The following is an 8195-nucleotide window of genomic DNA, read 5'->3' on the forward strand; positions in this document are numbered from 1 at the left end:
GCATTTAATCTGCTGTATGATTATTGACAATGTACCTGACCAAGAGGAAGCAACTGAGACCTAATCTTGAGACCAAATAGATATATAGGACTGTATCTGGCCCCAAGGGGCATACCTGGTCTTTATTTCTAGCCATAATGCTCTTACGGATTAACCTGTGGTTTAACTATCTATTGATTTCACTGGGAGCCTAGTGGGCATAAATGAGTGAACCTTTCCTGTGGCCCTCCCTAGCCCATATTGCCTATGCTTTCACCAATTAAGTTTAGAGCACCATATCACAATTACACCACTTCCAGACGCACTTGACCTTAAAGGAGAAGGAAAGGCTAGTAAAAAGTTAATCTCAAGCTGCAGGCATAACTTCAGTTGTCTCAATAGTGCCCTTAAGTCTCCCCATATTTCACCTGTTCAGAAGATCTGAAGCCAAACAGGAATAAAAAACGCTGAGCTGGATAGAGGATTCCCATAATGCATCACTCCTGCACTGACTATGTGACCAGGACACTGTAGGTGGCGCATGCGCATTGCTCGATTTTAGTGAGAGAAGGTGGCGCGCTCCTCTCCCCTCCCCTCTGCGACACATAGCGAAGCAGACAAGGAGCAGGCAAGCGGAGAGCGGGTGTTGCAGGGGGGGTTCCTCGCCACGTGGGGGGGGTGCAAGCGTCGGAATCCAGGAATCCAAGATGGCGGCCGTGACAGGCTGCAAATACACTTAAGTTACAAGCAAATTTTTGGGAGATGAGACCATTATTTTAAAAAACAAATTTGGTGATTTACTTTGGGAAAGGGAGCTCTACACTATATTAAGGGCTACAGAAGTAGCCTTTCCTTGCTCTTTAAGGTTTGACTATAGGGATCACATCCTCAGTCTCTCACACCCTGCATGCAGGTTAGACTTAGCATCACAGCACCCCAAAGAGCAACCAACACCACAAAACGCACACAAAACTCCTATTTGTGTCTGTAAGTTACCCTCCCATCTAGATTGTAAGCTCTACGGGGCAGGGACCTCCACCCTCTTGTGTCTTTGACTCTTAACTTATTGCAACTGTACCTTGTATTTATTTGTATTTTTTGTTATACTTTGTATTTATCTATTACATGTATGGGACCTGTTATCCAGAATGCTCGGGACCTGGGGTTTTTTCCGGGTAAGGGATCTTTCCATAATTTAGATCTCCATAACTTAACTCTACTAAAAATCATTTAAATATTGAATAAACCCAAATTGTTTTGGTTGCAATAAGGGGTAATTATAGCTTAGTTGGGATCAAGTACAGGTACTGTTTTATTATTACAGAGAAAAGGGAATCATTTAACCATTAAATAAACCCAATAGGGCTGTTCTGCCCCAATATGGGGTAATTATATCTTAGTTGGGATCAAGTACAGGTACTGTTTTATTATTACAGAGAAAAGGGAATCATTTAAACATGAAATAAACCCAATAGGACTGTTCTGCCCCCAATAAGGGGTAATTATATCTTAGTTTGGATCAAGTACAGGCACTGTTTTATTATTACAGAGAAAAGGGAATCATTTAACCATGAAATAAACCCAATAGGACTGTTCTGCCCCCAATAAGGGGTAATTATATCTTAGTTGGGATCAAGTACAAGGTACTGTTTTATAATTACAGAGAATAAATTAGAACTATTTGCTTATAATGGAGTCTACGGGAGATCGCCTTTACGTAATTCAGATCCCATACCAGTATTATCTTAATAACCCCCTTTTTGTATTAATCTATTCTGCTGAACAGCGCTGTGTACATAAGTAGCGCTTTATAAATAAAGATATACATACATACATACAAAACTTGCTGCCACCACTCTGATACTTCACTCTGGCGATGAGAGATGCCAAGCACTATAGTAGTGAAGGGGTTAATGTAATGACACACACTTACACACTTCCTACCAGCAGTCAAATGATTAATCAGCATACAGCATGCAGAGGGCTAAGGCACACAGTTACACACTAGGGCTGAGGTTCTCTTAGACTAGAGCATCAAAGACAAAACTTCTTACGTATTTCTTGAGTGTGAGAGGGCGACCATTGGGCTTTGTGGGTAACACCTCTGTACCGAGCTGTAGGGCAGCACGTATTGGAGGAAACAAGCAGATGGCCAAATACATACAGCAGGCTGTGTATCAGCTCATCTCTAAAGGAAATGGTCAGACCACACACTAGTTTTCCATGTGGTAGGGGTTCTGACATATCCAAAGATCTACTGAATGCCTATGAGGTCAGAATGATTGGCAGATCATTTAAATTCAATATATTTTAGATAAAAAAAAGTATATATATTTTTTTTACTTACAATGTGGAATGATTGTATTTTTTTTACAATTATATACACATTGATTCATGTTAATTGTTGCAACAAGCACTGCAGTGTGGTTGTTATTTAGAGGGGTATGTTAGGCACTGTGCTTTAAATGATATATTTTCTAACAAAAAAAACCCAGGCCTCGAGCATAATAAAAATGTATTCCATACATGTATATTTATTATTATGCCAGGAAAAACTTTTCTATATGTTAAAAAATATAGTTCCTACCAAATGCAGAACTGTTCCTGCTGGTAATGTATGGGCACTCTACCCCTATCCTTACACTGACTCATTAACTACCATACCATCTTGATAACAGCCAGATCATCCATCCGTAATATCTTTATATCCGTATAAAACTATAAGTTCCATGCAGGATGTTGCCACTTTGCAGAGCGATATGACTAAACTGGAAAATGAGGTTCAATGTGGTAAAAATAATATAAACGCTATAAACTATCTACTGAATGGTAGTGTGTTGGGGGGATCCTTAATGGAGAAGGATCTGGGGTTTTTTGTAGATAAGTTGTCTAATTCCAGGCAGTGTCATTCTGTGGCTATTAAAGCAAATAAAGTGCTGTCTTGTATAAAAAGGGCATTGACTCAAGGGATGAAACATCATTTTGCCTCCTCATAGGTCCCTGGTAAGGCCTCACCTTGAGTATGGGGGGCAGTTTTGGGCTCCAGTCCTTCAGAAGGGTATTAATGAGCTGGAGAGAGTGCAGAGCCTGCAACTAAACTGGTAAAGGGGATGGAAGGGTTAAACTATGAGGTTAGACTGTCAGGGTTGGGGTTGTTTTCTCTGGAAAAGAGGCGCTTGCGAGGGGACATGATTACTCTTTATAAGTACATTAGAGGGGATTATAGGCAGTTGGGGGGTGTTCTTTTTTCCCATAAAAACGATCAACGCACCAGAGGCCCCCCTTTAGATTAGAGGAAAGGAGCTTCCATTTGAAGCAGCGTAGGGGGTTCCTCACAGTGAGGGCAGTGAGGTTGGGGAATGCCCTGCCGGGGGATGTTGGGTAGGGGGTTCCTCACGGTGAGGGCAGTGAGGGGGTTGGGGAATGCCCTGCCGGGGGATGTTGGGTAGGGGGTTCCTCACGGTGAGGGCAGTGAGGGGGTTGGGGAATGCCCTGCCGGGGGATGTTGGGTAGGGGGTTCCTCACGGTGAGGGCAGTGAGGAGGTTGGGGAATGCCCTGCCGGGGGATGTTGGGTAGGGGGTTCCTCACGGTGAGGGCAGTGAGGGGGTTGGGGAATGCCCTGCCGGGGGATGTTGGGTAGGGGGTTCCTCACGGTGAGGGCAGTGAGGGGGTTGGGGAATGCCCTGCCGGGGGATGTTGGGTATGGGGTTCCTCACGGTGAGGGCAGTGAGGTTGAGGAATGCCCTGCCGGGGGATGTTGGGTAGGGGGTTCCTCACGGTGAGGGCAGTGAGGTTGGGGAATGCCCTGCCGGGGGATGTTGGGTAGGGGGTTCCTCACGGTGAGGGCAGTGAGGCTGTGGAATGCCCTTCCTAGTGATGGGGTAATGGCAGATTCTGTTAGTGCCTATAAGAGGGGCCTGGATGAGTTCTTGAACAAGCATAGTATCCAAGGCTATTGTGATACTAATATCTATAGTTAGTATTAGTGGTTGTATATATAGTTTATGTATGTGAGTGTATAGATTGGTAGGTGTGGGTTGTGTGCTGGGTTTACTTGGAAGGTTTGAACTTGATGGACTCTGGTCTTTTTTCAACCCTATGTAACTATCTGCTCATCCCTAACAGAGACAGCTATAAATCTTACTAGCACACCTGGGCCATAGAATCTAGAATCTAGCTGGGCCCCATAGGAACAAACAAATTGAATGTTCACCTCAGAAGAAAAATAAAATGTATTCTAATGGAGTATATTCACATTCTCTAATTAATGGCTAATGGATATGGATTGATAGAAGTGATGTCTTCAGTTCTGCTTGACACTGAAATGCTAATAATGTTCAAATAAAACACAATCAGGCTGGAACTTTTGTGAATATCTGGTGTTTGGTTAACACTGCTATACTGGACTGTATTGTGAAACTTTCCACTAAGGGGGAGTAATACCAAACCTCACATGTTGGTATTGGATCCCCAACCTGTAACGGATATGGTCAGGCCCTGAGTGTCATTTCTTATGAATAGGTCAGAATGTTCTTTTTGCAATGTCACCTACGTGTGTGGGAGTACTTACTCTAATCAAACAAACATACAGAAAAATACTTAATAAGTTTCACTTTTTTCTTCTAACAATATTTATTATTTGCATTTTTAAATTATTTAGCTTTCTGTTCAGCAGCTCTAAACTATTAGGAAGTTGGTAAGAATAAGCCATTTTATAACATTCTAAAAGTTAACGTTAAGGTTTTTTTTACTGTTCTAGCACTTTACCCCCATACCTCTGCGTGTTTTGCCAGTACAAAAATATATATTTTTTTCTATGCTGAACACTGCTGTAAATTACACAACTGGTATAGGTATAGGACCCATTATCCGGAATGTTGGGGACCAAGGGTATTCCGGATAAGGGGTCTTTCCATAATTTGGATCTCCATACCTTAAGTCTACTAAACAATCAATAAACCATTAATTAAACCAAATAGGATTGTTTTGCATCCAATAAGGATTATTTATATCTTAGTTGGGATCAAGTACAGGTACTGTTTTATTATTACAGAGAAAAGGGAATCATTTAACCATTAAATAAACCCAATAGGGCTGTTCTGCCCCCAATAAGGGGTAATTATATCTTAGTTGGGATCAAGTACAGGTACTGTTTTATTATTACAGAGAAAAGGGAATCATTTAACCATGAAATAAACCCAATAGGGCTGTTCTGCCCCCCAATAAGGGGTAATTATATCTTAGTTGGGATCAAGTACAGGTACTGTTTTATTATTACAGAGAAAATGGAATCATTTAACCATTAAATAAACCCAATAGGACTGTTCTGCCCCCAATAAGGGGTAATTATATCTTAGTTGGGATCAAGTACAAGGTACTGTTTTATTATTACAGAGAAAAAGGAAATCAGTTTTAAAATTCTGAATTATTTGATTAAAATGCAGTCTATGGGAGATAGGCTTTCCGTAATTCGGAGCTTTCTGGATAATGGGTTTCCGGATAAGGGATCCCATACCTGTACTAAGCAGAAACCTCCGGCTATGTACAGTACATGTCAGCAAACAGTTATGCTAACACCCCCAAAACTGCTCACAAACTGGAATATCTACATTTCAAGTTATTGCCCCTATGTGTTTATGAAGCTGATACAGAAAGAGCAGGATTATATATTATAACTCCTTTGAAAGGTTTCTGCCTTATTACAGTCTAAGCTGTGGCACCCTGAAGGATTCTGACCTGGCCAAAGTTCATATTTATTATAACACTTACTAGGCAGTCTAGAAGGCGAGCTTAAATGGAATGGTATATTTCTCAAAGCCATTTGGCATTTTTAATGTGCCAGTTCATCAGAATTTATTTGACTGCTTTGAGTCAACCCTACAGGCAACAAAGTGAAATACCTAACAGTATACTCAATCTACAGTATATGCTATCATCTATCTATCTATCTATCTATCTATCTACCTTTTGACTATCTATCTATCTATCTATCTGTCTGTCTGTCTGTCTGTCTGTCTGTCTGTCTGTCTGTCTATCTATCTGTCTGTCTGTCTGTCTGTCTGTCTGTCTGTCTATCTATCTATCTATCTATCTATCTATCTATCATCTATCTATCTATCTATCATCATCTATCTATCTATCTATCTATCTATCATCATCATCTATCTATCATCTCTATCTATCTATCTATCTATCTATCTATCTATCTATCTATCTATCTATCATCTATCTATCTATCTATCTATCTATCTATCTACCTTTTGACTATCTATCTATCTATCTATCTGTCTGTCTGTCTGTCTGTCTGTCTGTCTGTCTGTCTATCTATCTGTCTGTCTGTCTGTCTGTCTGTCTGTCTGTCTGTCTATCTATCTATCTATCTATCTATCTATCTATCATCTATCTATCTATCTATCATCATCTATCTATCTATCTATCTATCTATCATCATCATCTATCTATCATCTCTATCTATCTATCTATCTATCTATCTATCTATCTATCTATCTATCATCTATCTATCGATCATGTAACCCTTAATATTATGATTGTGCAAGAAGGTATCCAAGCCACTCTTAAAGGCCTGGATGGTGGTTTACTTAGCAATGTAAAATTTAATTTTATTCTATGCAGGGGACCTTTGGCAAGTCCTGCTATAACAGACAGGTACAACTTTTTGCTATCCAACCTACAATAAGTGGAATAAGTTGTTCTTTTGAGTAGTGATGAGCAATTTTTTTCACAAGGCAAGGAGTCACAGTGAAATTCCACATTTGTTTTGCAAAACTTGCAGTCGCATCAAAAAAAGCTGCGGTCACATCAAAAAGGGCACAGTCTCATGAAAATTAGGGCATGGCTGTGTCAAAAAAGTTGTACGTGTTAAAAAATGATGCAGATTTTCCAGCAAAGCTACATGTTATTTGCCCCATATGGAGCCCTATAGGGCCTGATTCACTAAAGTGCGATAAAAATTATCGCACGCTTTTTTGCGTTAAAAAACGCAAAATAATTTGCGCGCGATTCACCATAGTATTATCGCGTGTGAAAAATCGCCATTTTCGCATGGGTTATTTCTCGCACTAGTTTTACCGCATGCGTTAATTTCCGCGCTGAAAAGAATACAATCGCATGATTCACTATAACTTTTGCGCGCTAAATATCGCATTCGGTTATGCGAAAATTACCACCTATTACAGGCAGGCGAAAAATTATACAAAAGTACAGTAAATGATTTTTTGCAATAAAATATGGACTTACAGTGTTATTTATTCAAGTATGTGTTTCCCCTAGAGTGACGCAGCCGCCAGTTTGCAGCGAAATGTTCATTTTTAATACAGTAATTTTCCGCAAGTATTGGCGTGTATGGCTAACATGGCGTGCGTTCATTTGCGCGACTATTTATATTTGGCTACAAGTGATGAAATGTTTCGCCAGGCATGGATTCGCAGCAAATTTTTGGACGTGCGTTGAATTTTTTTGCGGCGGATTTTTTCATGCGTTTTTTCGCAAAACAATCCGCCAATGGCAAAAAGCATTAAAAAATCCCCACGCAAAAATTCACTGCACATCCAAAAATTGATACAAGTGTCAAAAAATAATAGTCACGGGCAACAATTTTTTTGCCCGCACAACATTTTTGCCGTTTCGTGGATCTTTCGAAAGATTTGCTAATTTTTCACTAAAGATAACCAGAACACATTTGCTCATCACTAGTGGCTACTATTTATAAGCATCTACTATTTATATGTGGCTAATATTTATATACACCATTTATATGCTACCATTTATATGTGGCTAATATTTATATACACCATTTATATGCTACCATTTATATGTGGCTAATATTTATATACACCATTTATATGCGGCAACAATTTTTATACACTATTTCTAAGCTACCATTCATATGTGGCGACTATTCGCGGGCGTAATTTAGCACATGTACCAGCAAATACCGCATTGAAATAGTCTTTCGCGAGTTAAATAACGCATGCAATATTGCGCGTAAAAAAGCGCGAGTATGCTTATAGTGAATCGTGCGAAAAATCGCCAAAATTAAGCCGCGGTAAAAATTTTAGCGCACAATAAAAATAGCGCACGTTTTATCGCCCTTTAGTGAATCAGGCCCATTGTTTTGTTAAATGAGAATGCACTGGCTAAATTACAGATACTTCATTTTAAACATTTCTGCCAAGTTCCCAGTAATAGGAGAATG

Source organism: Xenopus tropicalis, chromosome 8 (genome assembly GCF_000004195.4).
Source record: "Xenopus tropicalis strain Nigerian chromosome 8, UCB_Xtro_10.0, whole genome shotgun sequence".
NCBI classification, from domain to species: domain Eukaryota; kingdom Metazoa; phylum Chordata; class Amphibia; order Anura; family Pipidae; genus Xenopus; species Xenopus tropicalis.